The 19194-nt window shown below is 34.8% G+C and overlaps 1 protein-coding gene across 2 annotated transcripts in view; it reads left to right on the top strand.

Annotated features, from left to right (window-relative positions):
* PRKD3 (protein kinase D3) overlaps nt 1-19194 on the top strand; it is an 85783-nt gene that overhangs the window by 20326 nt on the left and 46263 nt on the right. The window lies entirely within an intron of this gene.

Below are 19194 nucleotides of genomic sequence, written 5' to 3'. Positions count from 1 at the left end.
TATCTGTGTATTTTTATCCTTTAGTCTGTTAATATTGATGAGGTATGTTGGCTTACCTTTGAATGTTAAGCCAACCTTGCATTCCTGCAACAAACCCTCCTGGTCATCATATATTATCATTTTTATACTTTCCTATATTTTCTTAATATTTTTCTGTCTAAGATAATGTATTGGCCTGTAACTTTTTTTTCTTCTATTATCTCTGTGTGGTTTTGGTATCAGGGTAAAGTTGGCTTCACAAAATGAGTTTGGATGTATTTCCCTCCTGTTTCCTGAATAAATGTGTACAAAACTGTAATTATTTCTTCCTGACATATTTGGTAGAATTCACCAATGAAGCCATCTGTGCCTAGAATTTTTTTTTATGAGAAGGTTTTTAACTCAATTTCTATTTCTTTAATGGGCATAGAACTATTCAGATTATCTATTTCTTTTGTGAGTGCACTTTGATAATTTGTGTCTTTAAAGGAAGATTTTCATTTCATCTGAGTTGGCAAATCCATTGGTGAAAGTTGTGTTTTATGTTCATTACCCTTTAAAGTGATTTCTCTATTATTGTCTGTTTTCAATTTTTTAATTTTCTTTTTTCTACCTTCTTTGAGTTTAACTTTATTTTTTCAGTTTCTTAAGGTGGAAGCTTGGGTCATTGATTTGAGTCTTGTCTTTTTTATATGTGTCTAGTGCTATAAGTTTCCCTCTAATCACTACTTTAATTGCATGCCACAAACTTTGATATGTTGTATTTTCATTTACATTTTGTTTAAATTAATTCCTAATTTCTCTTGTGATTTCATCTGCAATCCATGGATTGTTTAATTTGGAAGCATTTGAAAAATTTTCAGATGTTTTTATGTTATAATGATTTCTAGTTTTAATTTTGGCCCAAGAATATACTTTAATTTCAATGTGTATAATTTGAGGGGTTTTATTTTTAATAGTGTAGGATTCTATCTTACACTACATTCTGAATGTTACATATGCAATTCTTTTAAATGTATATTCTCCTCTTGTTGAGTGAAGTTTTCTATGAAGGTCAGGAAGAGTTGGTTGATAGTGTTTTCTTTCTGGATTTCTTTTTACTCGTTTACCATTTATTGAGAAAGGAGTATTGAAATCTGAATATAATTTTAGATTTGTCTATTAGTTCTCTCAGTTTTAATTAATAGAGCTTAAAAACATGAAGCAAAAATTATTTGCAGGCACATTTAGGATTTTTACAACCTTTGATATATTGATTTCTTTTTCAGTGTAAGTTTTTTTCCTTATCTCTGGTAATGTACCTTGTTCTGAAGTCACATTTGTGTGGTATTGATATAACCAGTCTTATTTTTTTCCCCAAAAGATTAGTGTTTGCATTGTGGTATATTTTTATATGTTTTTGCTTATATACTTTCTGTCTTCATATGTGAAGTGGGGTTTTTTGTAGATTACATATGCTTGGGTTATGCTTTTTAAATTCAGTCTGACAACTTCTGTTTTTTAAGTGCTTAAACCATTTATATTTAATACAGTGTTTAATATAGATGCATTTAAATGTATTGTTTTTTGTTTGTCTCTTCTGGTCTTGGGTCATTTTCTCTTCTTTTGAATTGAGTATATTCTGTAAGTCCATTTTATCTCCATTGTTGATTTATTCTCTTTTAAAAAATTTTTTCAGCAATTTCTCTAGTGCCAGGGTCAGTAGACTACATCTATGGGCCAAATCTCACCCACCATCTCTTTTTGTGAATAGAGTTTTATTGGGACATAGCATGCTCATTCAGTAATATCTTGCCTGTGACTGCTTTTATGCTACAACAGCAGAGTTAAGTAGCTGTGACAGGGACCATATGGTACACCAAGCCTAAAATACTAGTATCTGGTCTTTTATAAAAAATTTTTCATCCTTTAGTTTATATAATATACATCTTTATTTCATCAGAGATGTCTTCAAACAGTATCATACTATTCTAAGTATGATGTAATGTATACCTTAGAATAGTATATTTCTATTTTCTTTTGTCACTTGTACTATTGTACATTTTATTTCTGTAAACAGTTGATTCTCATAATTTGTGATAGTTATATTCTGTAAAGTGACCTCAAACATTAGTGAATTAGTGAATATTGAAGAGTTGCTCCTAGGGGAAATACAGGGTTGGGTTCCTGTGAGCATCTGGTCACAACATTTTTGTCAACCAGTAAATACATAACGTTTTTTTTTTTCTTTTTTTAAAGATTTTATTTATTTATTTGAGAGAGCATGAGTGGGGAGGGTCAGAGGGAGAAGCAGACTCCCCGCTGAGCAGGGAGCCCGATGCGGGACTCGATCCCGGGACTCCAGGATCATGACCTGAGCCGAAGGCAGTCGCTCAACCAACTGAGCCACCCAAGCGCCCTACATAATGTTGTTTTATATGTGTTTCTGTTTAAAGATGCCTTATTTAGTATATACAGGTGATTCATTAACATTGATCTCACAGCCAACAGCACTGTAACTTATGCCTGAATGAAGCTTCTCTAACACACATATTCTCTCCATAAGGCATATTATAGACTACTTGATCTTAGGAACACTTGACAGCACTTCAGTATGATGCTTGGGGGGTCATTTTAAACAGAAAAATCACCATCAAAAAAGCCCCCAAATTCAGAACACATGACAATAAATAGACCGTGAAAAGGACATGTGTTTTTACACTGTGAGAATTTAAACAAGAGCATCACCTTGTTTGACTTCAGATGGGAACATGCACAAGAGTGACTCAAATTTTTTGTCTTCTTTGCATGTCTGTGAATGACTGTAAAAGCACAGAAAGTATTGATTTTTGGTTACAAATAAATTTTGGGGAGTAGGCATGTTCACAGATCTAGAATCTGTGAATGATGAGGATCAGCTGTTGCTACAAATCCCACAACACATTGTTTTTCTTCTTGCTTTTAACAGTAAATTATGTTTTAAAGAAATTAAAAGTGAGAAAAATTACCTTTTATATTTACTTCCATATTTAACATTTTCATTACTTTTCATTACTTTGTGTTGGATCCAAACTGTATGCAATATGTTCTTTTCTCTGGCTTCATTTACAATTTTTGTCTTCTTGGTTTTCAGCAGTTTAAATATGATTGCTTTATTGTGGTTTTTTTTTTTCTGTTTTTGTTGCTGGGGTTTGTTGAACTTGGTCTTGAGGTTATAGTTTCCTCGACTTGGGAGACTTTTTGTATTCATTAAAGCTTCCTTTAGTCTTTTCCTGTGTGCCATTTTTACTGCCCTTACAAAATTTTCCTGCACATGTTTGTTTGCTTTCCTCCTCGTCTTTCTATCTAATATTTAGGCTTTCACTTGAAATATATAATGTAATGGAAAGCTGTATTTGAATTGCCCCCAGGTTGTGCCATGACCACATCTGAGTGAATGCATTATTGTAAAATATTTTTCAGTCCCAGCCTACTGTTGGAAATAGGTTGAAGGAGTGTGGACCAAGCTCCTTATTAAAGTTTTCCATGATTCAGTAATTTTTGATAAGATAGTAAATTGATTACAATCAAATGAACAATCTCTAATATATATACTTTGACAAATACACTTCAGTGTTTGTGTCTATTTGTTTTCCTTATAAAATCTTATCCAACTACTTTTAAACACCCCACAAAATTTTTTGGTAACTATGTCAGTGGCATTTCCTAAAGACCAGCTTTTTTTTTTTTAATTAGGAGCAGAATCTTCAAATTTTGGTTTGTCATATTTATGCAAAAGTAGCTCAATTTTCAAAAATCTTTATCATAGGCCACAGGTTGTGAAGGATCAAGATTTTTAAACGTTTACAGATTCCACGTATGTGGTTTCATGGTTACATGCAACTTAGTTTGTAACAATGATTTTCAACCCTGGCTGTCCCTTAGAACAATCAGGAAGCTTAACAGACCTTTCCCCAGACCAGTTAAGTCAGGCTTTCTGGGAGTAGAGAGTCTGTTTAAGAGCTCTACCTATGGTTCTAAGGAGTAGCCAGAATTGAGAACCTAAATGTAATGGAAATCAATAAGCTTAAGAGACCACATAAGTAATAAACTGAAGATATTTTTTCCAAATATTTAAATTGCATATTTTGTTGTATGAGCTTGCCATCATATAAAATATAATTATATGTATATTTTAAATCTTGTATACAAATACATAAATTCAGTGAGGTCTGCATCTGATTATAGGTTACTATGATAGTTGAAAATTTTAGAAAAATAAGAGCTAGTGATTTCATTTCTTTTACTTGGCAGTTTGCAGAGAGCTAAATAGTGTGGTACAATGAGCCTTTACCAGGGGCCATTATCTGTATGGCTTCATGCAATTGAACAAATATTTGTGGTGCACTTATTCTGTTCAGTCACCAGGCTAGATACTGTAGAGTTACCAAGATGAAAGATAAATTTTCTGCCCCAATGATTTATGCTCTGGCAAAAGAAGATGAGTGAATGTAAAATTACCGTGATATAAGGTAGATCATGGTAAGACCAGAAATAAAGGTACAAAATGGTAAATGACTAAAGGAATAACTACCATCTCATTCAGGAGGTAATGAAAGCTTGCTTTAAACCCAACTTTTTGCTTTTATTGTCACCAACTATGGCCCTTCACCTGGGGAAATAAACCTTAGTGGCTAGTAAAGTGCCCTGCTACTACTTTGATAGCTTGTAGCATGGATAAAGCAAGATGCCTTTAACATCCTCAATAATCAGAAACCTGTGTATTTATGCACATATGGACATTTCCCCCCATGGGTAAGTGAATAAAGCTGTATGATTCTGCTTCCTAGTAGTGTTCTAAATTTTATGTGAGCTAGAAATTTGTGGGGATTTCTGTTCTGTTCATGGTAATTTCATTTACCATCTCCACCATCATTTTTCTTCCAGTACATTAAACCATAGTTGCCTTTTATGGAGATTGTGAGAATAGTAAAACATAACATTTTATATATATCCATTTAATTACCATGTGCTATGCTCTTCATTCCTGGACAACTTGTGTTTAAACTTTCATTATATTGATTGTTCTTTTACTTGAGTATAGCCACCATAAAACTGTAAGCTCTGTGAGGTCAGACATGTCCACAGTAGGTGTTCAACAAATATTTTTTGGTTGAATAAATTCTAAAAATTCATATGAAACAGTATAGTATGGTTATTAAAAACATTTGGGGTCAAATCTGGGCTTATCTCTACCACTTACTAGTTGTGTAACCTTGGTTTCTTATCTAAAAAATGAGGTTAAAATAGTGCTCATTTCATGGTTGTGTGTGTATATGTATATTATTTGTGTGTGTGTGTGTGTGTGTGTGTGTATAGGAAATTTGTTTTGCTTAGCCCAGTACCTAGCATATAGCAGTCTCACAGTATTAGTTTCTTAATAATAATATTAATCTGACCTTAGTGGTTTCTAAACTGAAAAAACAAAACTTAAGTCGCACATACTTTGGGAACCTTTTTCTGTTGGGAGTTTATTGGAAATTAGTGGTGATCCAGAAGTGAGTGAAAGCTACTACCAGTTAAGCTTATGTTTCGCTTTTGTGCTTTATAGAATATACACGTGTCATAATCTATTTTCTGCTGTGTAGAAGACAACCCAGTTGTTCCTTAATCTGTATAGGTAAATTATTCACGTTTTCTATTAGCTTCTACAAATGTTCTCTTTATTGGTGCAGAAAATTGGAGGTTAATGGTATATCAGTTCTGTGGCTTATCTAATTGTTCTTGGGCCGTATGTGTCTATTTCATGTGCATTCTTTAGCTCCTGAAAACCTGTGATTTTTGTCTTGGTATATTATTTTATAATATAATAGTATATTATATTCCTCAGGGGATGAGGTAGTTATATGAGTCTTTAGATTAATGGTGATTACAGATGTAACTTCAGAATCACAATTTTGAGCTCAGCTGATTTAATTAGTTACTATTATTGAGCAGTGAGTAAGCATGCTTTTCTGTATTCCTGCACTGTATGCACATTCCCAAGGACTAAATGGCCAGAAGGAGCCTATAGAGCAACTACAAAGGCCTAGGGATAGTTAACTGAAACTATATAAGATCTTTTGATAGCAAAAGAAGGACATGAAAACTAATCAAGAGTACATTAATATTTCCATTAGGAAAAGAATGAGTAAAGTATTTTTTGATAACTGTCTTAAGAAATGGATGAATCAGATATAAATAAAATTTTAAATTTTTATGAAGTATTTAAAAGACTTTGTGAAATGTATTATATTCTGAAAAAAAAAGACTAACAGTGTATAATTTTTACTTCCCAAATTAAATTATGTTTTCCATTCAAGGTTTTATTGGGATTCTTTTTACCCTAACAATATTTTTCTAAAGTTTAAAAAAGTAGCCAAAAGCATTAAGTTAAAAGTCTGAAAAATAAGAAAAAGGGGGGGAGAAAAACAGCTACAATAATGGAAACTGTATATGACTTGAACAGTAATAGATCATTCGTACATTTTAGGTATATGGCTAAGGAGGCATGAGAAATAAAAGAGAATCATTTTTCGGAAATGGAGTTTAGAAAACAAGTTAGGCAATGAGAGGAGCATTAACAAAGACCTCCACTTAATATCTGACACCAGGATAAATTTCAGAGGAATTAAAGTAAAGGTTAAATATTGAGAATTTGGATCAAAGGAAAAAGAGAATAAATGGAATTGAATATTTATCAAACTTACAGAGAGGGGGATATCTCACTTTGATATCAGGAAAAGGAAGCACAAGGGTAAAGAACAGTTTACAGATTTGAGTATTGAAAATTAAAATATTTACATATATAAAAATAAAAACAAAGATAAGATTGGGGAAATACTACACAGGTATTAAATATCTAACATCTTTATTCTGTAAAGAGCTCATGTATTGGTAAGAAAAACATTGATCTCTAAATATTTAGTCAAATGATATAAAAATACATTTCACGAAAAAATTAGTAAACAGGCATGTGGGGAAATGTTGAAAATAGTAGTAATAAATACAGATTAGGCATGGTGTTCAATTAGGGGGAAAATGAAATTGGTATTTCCAGTATAGATGAGGATATATAAAACTTCATAGAAATAGAAAGATTTCAGGCTTATATTTAGTTAAAATTGGGATTGAATTCTAATACAGATAATACAAAACATATACATTGAGATTTTTGTTTGTTTGTTTCCAGGAAAATATCTAACAGATCATTTGTAGTTGAGCTTTGCTTAAAACTTGGATATGACCAAAAGTGGTCACTCTTTGAATTCAGTCCAATTTCATGACACGTCCCGAGGGCGGATTGGGTGGAGTTTCTTTTGTTGTTGTTGTCTTTAACTTAAGCCAAAAATTTAGCTTCCTTTTCTTGAAGATTTGAAATGCTTCAACATTTATGTTACACTGAAATTGGTTCTGTCTTACTCATCTTTCTGTCCCCCCAAATGCCTTAGTTTCAGTAGACATTTGTTAAAGGATATGTTCTACCTGCTTTTACTGCTGAAAATAATACTGCAAATAATCTGTGGTGATAGTTAACCTCTGTTGATTAAATGATTTATAGAAAGAAATAAGCAGATAAGCACCAGTATTCTTTTCCATTCTGTTTCATGTATTGGTACCTTAGTTGTACCAAACCTGCTCCGACTAGTTTATATTTTTCAGATATTTAATTCAAAGAACTCTTTCTTCCTAGGATTGTGCAAAAGGCCAGCTTCTTGAAATACTTGAAATTCTCAAAGTTATTCACTCTGAGAACACCAGTAAACTTTTTCCTTATTCCTTGTAAGAATGTAGATTAGCACTACTTAATTGGCAAATATTATAGCTCCAATATCTCATTTTAATGTATAAGATTAAATTAAACCAGTGGTTCTCAACCAGAGTGATTTTGATCCCTGGCAACATTTAGCAGTATCTGGAGTTTTTTTGTTTGGTTGTCACTACTGGGGAGAGAGGGCGTGCTATTGGCATCTAGTGGGTAGAGAGCAGGGATGTTACTGCAATGCTCGGGGGAGCTCCCCACAACAAAGAATTATCTGGCCCAAAATGCCAGTTGTGAATCTTCTAGATGTAAAAGGGTATGTATTTTGTATGGGTATGTATTAACTCAAAATTGTAGTTTGAGAGCTTTCAAATAGGATTGCTAGTTTGGCTTGGATGTGTTTGTTTTAAGTATATAGTACACTGTTTCTGTTGTGAGTATGGATATAGTTAATGTAAATTTTAATTTTTATTTAAGTATAGTTGACATACAGTGTATATTAGTTTCAGGAATGAATATATTTTTAGATGTCTACAGTAGATTCCTTTATCAACATATTGGCTTATAAAGCAGACTTAGCAACAAACGGTATCTCTGCCTTCTAGGAGTTTATATGCTGAAGAGAACGCTTAAACTGATGAAACTCAAAGAACTAGTGAGACTGGCTATCAGGAGAACTGAGAAGGCAGACAGATCTGAGCAGCAGGTAGAATTGAGATTGAGCCAAACGGAAACAAGATCTCTGCTGGGAGGCCACCGCCAAAGAATCAAATTACAGTGAGCAAATCAAAACCCAGGGAACAGGCCAAAAGCTTTGCCCAATCTTAGAGTGAGTGATTGTGCATGGATTCCCAATGTCAAAATTACATTAGTGTTTAAACCTGTACTATTATTTTTTGTTATTGGCGTATGTTTAAAAAAAAAGAGTCCAAGAAAGAGATAGCAGTGTTCTAAAGCCAAAGAGACAGACTCAGGGTGGAGATTTTGATTCTTAAACTTTGTTTTGAAATTAGAGACCCTTTTCAGGTCACTTACTTCAGATCTTCATCTGGAAAGCTGGGATCATGATTCCTACCTTCATTAAAAAATTATGGTGATAAAATGTAAAGCTCTTAATGCAGTGTCTGCCACATAATTAGTGCCCTCAAAATAGTAATATTCATAGTTTTAAAATCTCTCTTATCTGGAAAGATCATTGATCCTGTAGTGTTCTTAAAATTTTAGTAAATACCAAAACATGTATAGAATTTTTTCTGTACAGTGACATTGCTTTACTCGTGTCTTGATTTTAGTATTTAGCATATGAGAAACTATAAAAAATTGAGATCAAGTGTTTATTAGAGGACTGGGATTATTTGTTTTAGGAGTTTTGAGAAAATTAAATGAGATAGCAATGCCAAGTGCTTTACATGGTGCCTGGTGCATAGTAACTATTCTCAGGGAATGTTAGTTCCTCGTGTTCTTGATTTCAAATTGCCAAGAAGCTTAGAAAATAGCACTATGATGCTACTGCTGTATTGTGTTAATTTGTTGAATGAACATAGTAAATGTAATTGGAGTAATAAGAAAGGAAATTGGCCAACAGCAATTCATTTTAAGCTGTAATGGTATTTACTGAAATTGAACCTAACTAAAGCAAAACTCTCTGCTTTCAGCTGATTTAAAACATTTGTTTTTCGTTTTGACCATTTACATGACACTAGACATGAAAAATCTTTGTCTGTGTATCCTAGTTAGGAGTGATTTTGATGTACTCGTCAAGTGAATACATTGTTTCTGCAGACATGGATTGGGTATAATTTTCAGGTCCTGCTGAAGTAGAGCAAAAACCCCAGCTGTGTCTTTTGTTTTCTGGAAACCAGTTGTCATTCTGTGTTCGTTTTTTTTTTTTTCTCCCCTATTTCTACTACAGCTGTGTTGCAGTGGCTAGGTGACATCTTACTCTTTACCTACATTTTTTGTCTTGGCAAAATAATGCCAGGCAACCATTACTAATCTGGAGGCTCAAACCGGAAGAAAGTTGTTTTTTGTTTTTTGTTTTTTGTTTTTTGTTTTTTTTTCCCAATTCTGCTAGATATTCAGGTAAATGTGTTGGCTAGGATAGAAAGTTCCAGAAAGTTTGAATTAAAGATAAACAGAACTAATAGCAAAACAAGTAAAAAGGAAATGAAAAAAGATTACTCTGGTTTGTGTCAAAGAGAAATGGTGTTAAATGAGGCAGCTCCTCTAATGTATCATATCCAGAAAATCCTAGGTTGAAGATTAATGATGAAAGTTCAGAATAAATTCAGAGTCCCCACTGAATAATTTTCTCATTGACTCATCTAGACTGTAGTGCCATCTATCTGTATATAGAAATGGTCATTGAAATTCTTCTCTTCAACTACATACTTTCCTGAAAAATTATGTTAAATAGGATATTTGTTTCTGGGAATTTTATTAGTGTTAAATTAGTTACCTTTGCTCTCTAGTCAACAGCTTTTTTCAGTAAATTAAATACTAAGTTCTAGGTACTGTACATTCAGTAGGGAGTAGGAAAAGAGAATGCCCTTCCCCTTGTGGAGCTTATTTACTATGATCTGGTTTATTATTAGACTTACTATGATTTACTTGACATCAAATTTAAAATTACTTTAGTATTCAGCTTCTCAAATTAAGTGAATGTAAAGAAACCTGTGGTGCTGAGAATGTTCTGTATCTTGATCTGGGAGGTAGTTACATGGGTGTGTATGCATGTGCATGTATGTGGTGATCTATTCTAATTCAGATTATTGCATTTTACTCATATTTCAGTGTAAACTTTAAAAAAAGATGTGCATTGAAACTCTGCAGTGGTTCCCATTGCACCTAGAAAAAACCATACTCCTTTAAAAAAGTGTACAGTAATAAATTTTTGTTCAAATAGTGTTAAATTCTGAAGTTGTGTTAATGTATAAAAATTGTATTTGACCAAGGAGAATTAAAAACTTGAAAACTTCTGGGCGCCTGGGTGGCTCAGTTGGTTAAGCGACTGCCTTCGGCCCAGGTCATGATCCTGGAGTCCCAGGATCGAGTCCCGCATCGGGCTCCCTGCTCGGCAGGGAGTCTGCTTCTCCCTCTGACCCTCCTGCCTCTCATGTTCTCTGTCTCTCATTCTCTCTCTCAAATAAATAAATAAAATCTTTAAAAAAAAAAAAAACTTGAAAACTTCTACCTCATCTAGCATTTTACTGATAGGAATTTTATGATATGAATTTAAAGTGTTCACATCAAATAGCTCTCAAAATATAGTATTGCTTGAAGGAATTTTATTTGCAAGTATTGGAACCTTTTAATTACAAACAAGTGTCAACACCATCAAAAGTTATTTCCGTAAGATGGTTCTAGAAAGATAAGATGCTCTGTTTTTTATTATTGAAGCCATCTTTACTGCAAAAGTAAAGACATATGGAATGTTAAGTGGGCAAAGAGAGCAGTGCATAAGGGGTGAGCATTTGATAACTTAGAATGAAATTCCATTCCTCTCCCATATGGACTGGGAAAAGACTTCATTTTGCACAGTCAAGAGGAGTCATTTGCACAGTCTATAGAAAGCAAGTGCAGAAAAGCCTGGGGGGAATTTGGAATGAGGCCAAATTAAAGGCCTATTTTACTTCTACCCTGCTAGTTCTTTTGCTGTCTCTTTCATTTCCTATTTTCTTCTTTTAATCAAGGCTTAGGTAGGCTAGGGAAGGAAATATGGGCATGTGTAATTTTCAGAACTTGGTCAACTTCCTTCCACATTTTCCAGTCTCTCTATATTCTTGACCCCTTTATTCCCCAGAGCAGTGTTTCTCAGCTTCAGCACTGTCAACATTTTGGGCTGGATAATTGTTTTGTGCAGTGTCCTATGCATCATAGGATGTTTAGCAGCATCCCTGGCCTCTATCCACTAGACACCAGTACCTCACATTGTAACAACCCCAAAGTGTCTCAAGACATTACCTTCTATGGGACAAAATTGCCCTGATTGAGAATTCTAGTTTAGGAATATACTAAATAAATGGCCAGTGACAATTACTGACAGTTACTAAACATGTTACCACCTCTGCTGCTCTTCTAATCTTGTTCCCAATCACAAATTGCTTTTTTCCCCATGGAAGTAGAATGCTTAGAAAGCATTATACCATTTTATTAGCTAAGACTTGCATTCTGAATGGTAAAGAGAAAGGAGTCCAATGAAAATAGTGGATTTATAAATGTAATCAAGAATTGATTATCATTAGTTTGCTAGAATATTTCTTTCTCTTAAAATTATACAATTTTGAAAGGGAAAAAGGTTCTCTTTTGTTCTTTTCTACTGGAGTCTGGTGTAGGTAAACAGCTATTATTTTGGTAAAGCTCTCTTTTCCTGTATAGGATGTTTTATTGGCATCAGATCATTTTGAGAAATTCAACATATATGCTATTAAATATACAGGTTTTTTTTTTTAATATTTTATTTATTTATTTGACAGAGATACAGCGAGAGAGGGAACACAAGCAGGGGGAGTGGGAGAGGGAGAAGCAAGCTTCCCACCGAGCAGGGAGCCCAATGTGGGGCTCGATCCCAGGACCCTGGGATCATGACCTGAGCCGAAGGCAGCCGCTTAACTGACTGAGCCACCCAGGCGCCCCAATATACAGGGTTTTTGTTTGTGTTTTTTGATAGGTTGTCCAGGACTTATTAAGCGTTTCCTGTATAATGAGAAACATTTTGAGGAATGTTTGGATTTGGAGTTTTAAAGATCTGTTAATCCATTAAAAATGGTCAAAGAATATGAATAACTAGTGTATACAGAGGAAATACAGTTGTCCCTTAAGCATGTAAAAGATGTTCAACTTCTTATGATTAAAACTATACTGAAATAACCATTTTTTACCTAACATTAACAAATTTGCTAGGACTAAATTGTGTCTCTCCTCCCCACCCCTCACATTCATATGTTGAAGCCTTAATCCTCACTCAGTGTGACTTTGGAGATAGGGCTTTTAGGAAGTAATTAAGGTTAAATGAAGTCATAGGGTTCTAATCCGATAGGATTGGTAGCTTTATATAAGAAGAGGAAGAAAGAGATCTGTCTCTCTCCTGCCATGTGCATTTTTGGAGGAGAGGTCATTTGAGCACTCAGTGAGAAGGTTGCTGTCTGCAAGTGAGGAAGAGGCCTCTCAAGAACTCGACCATGCTAGTACCCTGATATCAGGAGTCTAGCCTCCAGAAATCTGAGAAACTAAATTTGTGTTGTTTAAGCTACTCCATCTGTGATATTTTGTTAATGCAGCCTAAGCTGACTAATAAAACACTGTAAAATAGAATGTGGAAAAAATAAGCACTCAATATATTACTTATGGAAACATGAATTGGCATGGTCTCTATAAAGAACATTTTGGCAATATCTAAAAGTGTCAAGAGATGCCTGGGTGGCTCAGTCAGTTAAGTGTCTGACTCGTGATTTTGGCTCAGGTCATGATCTCAGAGTCATGAGATCAAGCCTCTAGTTGGACTCCATGCTGGGTGTGGAGCCTGCTTAAAATTCTTCTTCTCCCTCTCCCTCTTTTCTGCCCCCCTCACTCTCCACCCCCATGCAATTGCTCCCTCTAAAAAAAAAATAAAATAAATTAAAATGTCAAAATATTCTTTGACCTAGCAAATCTACTTCTAGGAAGTAATCCTATTCATATACTCAAAAAGTGGAAAAAGATGTGTGTATAAGATGATACATCAGGTGTTTGTAATGACAAAAGATTTGAAACAGTAGCTAAGATTTATATAGTGCCCAAAATGGATCAGTTCTAAGCTTTTTATGTGTACTCATTTATTTAATTCTCATGATCACCTTATGAAGTAGGAGATAGAGAAACTGAGGTTAAGTAAGTTAGCCACAGTTACACAGTAAGTGAAATGGATCAGGATTTGAACTCAAAGCAGTTTGGCATTACTTTTATTCCTCGACTCCTATCCCATCAGTAGGGAACTAGTAAACTAAAACTATACAATTGTGTAAAACAACAACAACAACAACAACAACAACATTTTAGGTACAAAATATCTTCAGAAGGATACTAAGAAAAACTGGCAACAGTGTTGACTGTGGCAGGGATAACTGGGCAACTCCAGCATAGATTTTGCACTATGCTCTTTTGTACTTTAAAAATTTTGAGCCATGGGAATAAATTACCTATTCAAAAATAAATTATATTCTTAAAGAGTATATATTATATCCCAAAGTATTAATAAATATCTGTGAGTATACATGTGTATATAAATGATTGGATGAATAAATAAATGGGGAAAGTAGATAAATCTCACATGCAGAAAAATTCCAAGTAATTTATATACATACTCTGCCTTCAAGGAGAAGGAACACAACTCACCATTCCTTAAGAGTGGGCTGCATGGGGGTGCCTGGGTGGCTCAGTTGGTTGAGCATACGACTCTTGGTTTTGGCTAGGGTCATGATCTTGGGATTATGGGGTCAGGCTCTGTGCTCAGCATGGAGTCTGCTTGAGATTCTCTCCCTCCCTCTGCCCTGCTCTCTTCTCCCCAACCCCCTGCTCATGTGCACACATGTGTTCTCTCTCTCTCTCAAATAAATAAAATCTTAAAAAAAAAAAAAAAGAGTGGGCTGTACATAGTGACTGACTTCCAAAGGGTACGGGTATTAGGGGTTCAGAGGGAATAGCTTTGCAGTGAAGAAACCTGACAAATTCTACCTTAGCCAGATAATCAAGGTCTACATCAATAGCAGTAAATCATGTTGGTAGTAGGTACGCTTGATATGATGTGATGACAATGACACTTGACCTCTATGATCTTCCCCAAAACCTGTAACTCCAGTCTAATCATGAGAAAAACATCAGATTAATTTTAATGGTGGGACCTCCTATACAATACCTGATGTTTAGTCAAGGTCCTCAGAACCCAGCAATGTCTTGAGAAAACACTGTCATGCCAAAAGAGGCCTAAGGAGACATGATAGCTGAAGGTAATGTGGTATCCTCTATGGGATCCTGGGATGGAAAAAGGAAATTGAATAAAAGCTAAGGAAATCTGAATGAAGGAAGTATGGACTTCAGTTAATGTATCAGTATTAGTTCATTAATTGTAATGTACCATATTAATGTAAGATGTTCATGATAGGGGAAACTAGGTGTGGGTAACATGGGATCTCTGTGTACTATTGTCTCAATTTTTCTGTAACTTTAAAATTGTTCTTAAAAATACGGTTTTTTAAAGTCTGTTTTTTTAAGAGTATATATATAAGTATATTAAATAATATAAAAGTAAACTTGAAATTCAGGTGTCCATATCTTATTCCACAGACCTTAACCATAAACCTGGGAGGAGAGCCTTAGCATCTTTTAAGGTCCACAGGTGATTCTAGTGTATGGTCAAAGTTGAGACATGGCTTAACAATTTACTCCTGCTTGAAAATCTTATTCCTGAATTTTTTTTTTTTTAAAGATTTTATTCATTTGAGAGCGAGAACACGAGAGGTGGGGGGAGTGGGGAAGGGGCAGAGGAAGAAGACTCCCCAATGAGCAGGGAGCCTGACACAGGACTCGATCCCAGGACCCTGAGATCATGACCTGAGTTGAAGGTAGATGCTTAACTGAGCCACCCAGGTGCCTCTCTGAATTTTTAAAAATTATGAAGTGTCAATACCTGTATATTCAAATCATTATCAACAAGGTTTTGCTTTTTTCTTGTTTTTTGTGGGGGGAGGGTTTCCTAGTATAATTGTTCAGATCTTTCAAAGTGTGTACTCATGGTTTATTTCCTTGTTTCTTCTTTTTAGATGTTTATCTTTAATATGCCCATGTCTCAAGACTTCATAATGTTTTTATTTTTTTTATTTTATTTTTTTAAAGATTTTATTTATTTATTTGAGAAGAGAGAATGAGAGACAGCATGAGAGGGAGGAGGGTCAGAGGGAGAAGCAGACTCCCTGCTGAGCAGGTAGCCCGATGCGGGACTCGATCCCGGGACTCCAGGATCATGACCTGAGCCGAAGGCAGTCGCTTAACCAACTGAGCCACCCAGGCGCCCAAGACTTCATAATGTTTTTAAAACTTGGCTACAGTTTGGGGCGCCTGGGTGGCTCTGTTTCTCCCTCTGACCCTCCCCCATCTCATGCTCTCTATCTCATTCTCTCTCTCAAATAAATAAAATCTTTAAAAAAAAAAAAAAAAACTTGGCTACAGTTTTTCTCTGATGTTCAGTGGCAATGTTTAATATTCTCTTGCTTTTTTTTCAGGCCCTATTTTCTGTAACTTCATTTTGTGCGGACTTTTCAGATGATTCCTAAATATCCTACCAAGTCACAATTACAAATCATAATTGTGAATAGCAGAGATCTATTTTTTACAAGCTATTTAATACATTTTTCCCCTTTTGGAACTCTGTAATTTCTCAACCATATAGATGAATATAGTTTATGTAAACATTTGCTAGACTGGAAAATTACTTCATTCTTTATCATCACTGAAGGCTTTCCATCCTGGTACACAAATACTTATTTTAAGTAAATATTCTTAATACATTCCCTGTCATTCTTTTTATTTGCTCTTCAGTTTCTTAATAATGCCAATGTGAATTCTGGGTCATGTGTTTATCAAGATTATTTTATACGTATTTTTTTCTAAGCTACACATTTTTGGATGTTTTTCTTCTTTCATTAATGTGTTTATTTAGCTCTTTAGTTTTTGGGACTTCTGATTTGGTCAAAACAATACTAATGATCCATGTAATTTACCAAAGATAGATTTGAGAGAGAAGTGTTCCTTCTTGTTTTGCTTTCCATCTTCTCACTGAATAATCCAGACCCTGCTACCTCTTTCCTGACCAGTAGCTTCAGCCTTCTTCAGGAGCTTGCTCTGGTCTCTTCCTGTTCCAGTCCCTACTACATGTCAGCATTATCTTTTTAAGATAATAGATTTGATCATGTCACAGCCTTGCTCTGGGATTCTTTCTCTCTCCCCCCTTAGATATAAGATAATAAGAACCATTAGTATTTACTGATCATGGTACTACTTTATAGCATCAACTAAATAAATTTTGACCAGAACCCTATAAAGCCAGTATTCCTGTTATTCCAAATTTATAGACAAGAAACAGCATAGAGAGGTTAAACAGCTTATCTAAGGTGCTATAGTTAGTAGTTGGCAAAGCCTGAACCCCAATCTGTTGACTCCCAAGTTTCTTTCTTAAGTATAGTCCCCATGGGGCTCCTGTGTGCATTTTTGCCCTCTTTCTACCCAGCTCTCCCTTCATTCTTCAGTCATAGGGGTCCACTCAACTTTCTCCCATTTATGTGTTTTCTCAGCTACGACCTTTATACTTTCACTTTCACTTTCTGCCCATGGAAACCTTGCTTCTCTTTTTTATCATTGTTAAGGTGACATTCCACATTCCTGGTTAAAGTTTTTTCCCCCTCTTCTAGAATTTTGTTTATTTTTCATTTTTGGCATTTCCCTTACTATGTTATACATTTGTTTTATTTCCATCTTCCTACTAGATTGTAAACTCCTGGGAGGGGATGTCTGCCTTACCTTTACAAACCATGGGACCAATGCCTTGAACTTAGAAGATATGCAAAAAATGTGGAACTTTTAAAATGAGTTTTATTCATATAAAATTTTGTTGTTGTTTTTTTAAAGATTTTATTTATTTGAGAGAGAGTGCAAACAGGAGCAGGGAGAGGGACAGAGGCAGAGGGTTGATCCCAGGACTCTGGGATCATGACCTGAGCTGAAGGCAGATGCTAAACAGACTGTGCCACCCAGGTGCCCCTTGTTAGTCATTTTTATAAAAGGATGGAGTGTGGAATTTTTTTTTTTTTTTAAAGATTTTAATTCATTCGACAGGGGGGTTGAGGGGAAGAACAAGCAAGGGGAGAGGCAAGCAGAGAGAGAGGGAGAAGCAGGCTCCCGCCAAGCCTTATGTGGGGCTCCATCCCAGGGCCCATGGGCTCCAACCCATGACCTGGGCTGAAGGCAGCCACTTGACCGACTGAGCCACCCAGGCGCCCTGGAATTTTTTTTTATTAATAGTTAAGAACTGTTGCAACTAATTTATGGAGATGTTTTACTCCTATTAGATGTTTTCTAATTTGAAATACTTAATAAAATTTTACAACATTTTAATTTCAAGCTTTAAAATGTAATAAAAATGTTTGATTCTGTATTTTTACTCCCTATCTTTTCAGTTGAAAATTGTTATACTGTTAGATGTATGTTTAAAGCATATTATAAAGTTTTGTCGGTAACTCAGTTGAAAGTAGACTATTATAAAAAATCTAAATATTTCTGTACTTTTTCATTATTTACTCAGGTATAAAAAAATCAAATCAACTCAAATTTCTAATTAAGTCATTGTTTTCAATTTTTTTAATTTAATATTTTTCCAATAAATTTTAGACCTTTTTAGACATATATATATATATATATATATATATATATGGATTTTTAATGGGAAAATTAAGTTCAGAAGATAAGAAGACGTCTCCACCTAAAACACACGCTGTAATATCCTAGATTCATGTTGGAAGTGGGCCACAAATTTAGCTTTACTTTTTCCAGTGAGTGAAGTAAACAGAGAACATGATTAGTTGGATGATCAAATTGTTCATATTACAAAACCATCCAGAGAAATTTCTTTTATGAGCCTCAAAAAGAAGGGCTACCATATGAAGTAGGTGAACCATATCATCAGCAGCATCCCTGCAATAAATGCGGTTACAGTTTATTGTGACATATGTATCAAGCCATTCAGTGCAGGCCAGTGACATACTGTATAGTACATTAAAGGGTATTCTCTGAGGAGCCAAAATAAGCCCAAAATATCTCAATTCTGAGATAAACTAAAGAAAATTGAAATACCTAGAGCAGCATTTCCCAAGCCACTGGTATTTTAGATGATCTTGGTTTTGATTTAGAAATTAAAGTTATTTTGTAAGGCAAGTACTTAAAATTTTCTCTTAAATAACATTATTAACTACAAAAACTTCTAGAGCTCATACCTTCATATTTTAGTCCTTGGTATGCCAATCCCCAAAGTGTCAGCTCTGTAGTCACAAAGTGTAGAAGCCTTGGAATAATATACATAGGGCATGTGAACAGATCTGTAAGTCTCCTGCTCTGGTCAAAGGTTTTTTAAAAAGCAAGTTACCAGGGTGCCTGGGTGGCGCAGTCAGTTAAGTGTCCAACTCTTGATTTCGGCTCAGGTCATGATTTCAGGGTACTGGGATCAAGCTCTGGGTAGGGCTCCATGCTCAGTGATTTTCTCTCCCTCTCCGTCTGCCCCTCCCGCTTGTGCGCATTCTCTCTCTCTCCCTTCTCCCTCCCTCCCTCTCTCTCAAATAAATATTAAAAAAAAAAACAAAAAAACAGTAAAAAGAAAGTTACCATAAAGAATCATGTGTTTGTAATAACAGTGAGTAAAGAAAGTATTAGATGCT

Source organism: Mirounga leonina, unplaced genomic scaffold (assembly GCF_011800145.1).
Source record: "Mirounga leonina isolate KUSES-001 unplaced genomic scaffold, KU_Mleo_1.0 Mir_125, whole genome shotgun sequence".
Classification (NCBI taxonomy): Eukaryota; Metazoa; Chordata; class Mammalia; order Carnivora; family Phocidae; genus Mirounga; species Mirounga leonina.
Note: the sequence above shows the minus strand (reverse complement) of the source record. Positions and strands in the feature narration are given on the sequence as shown.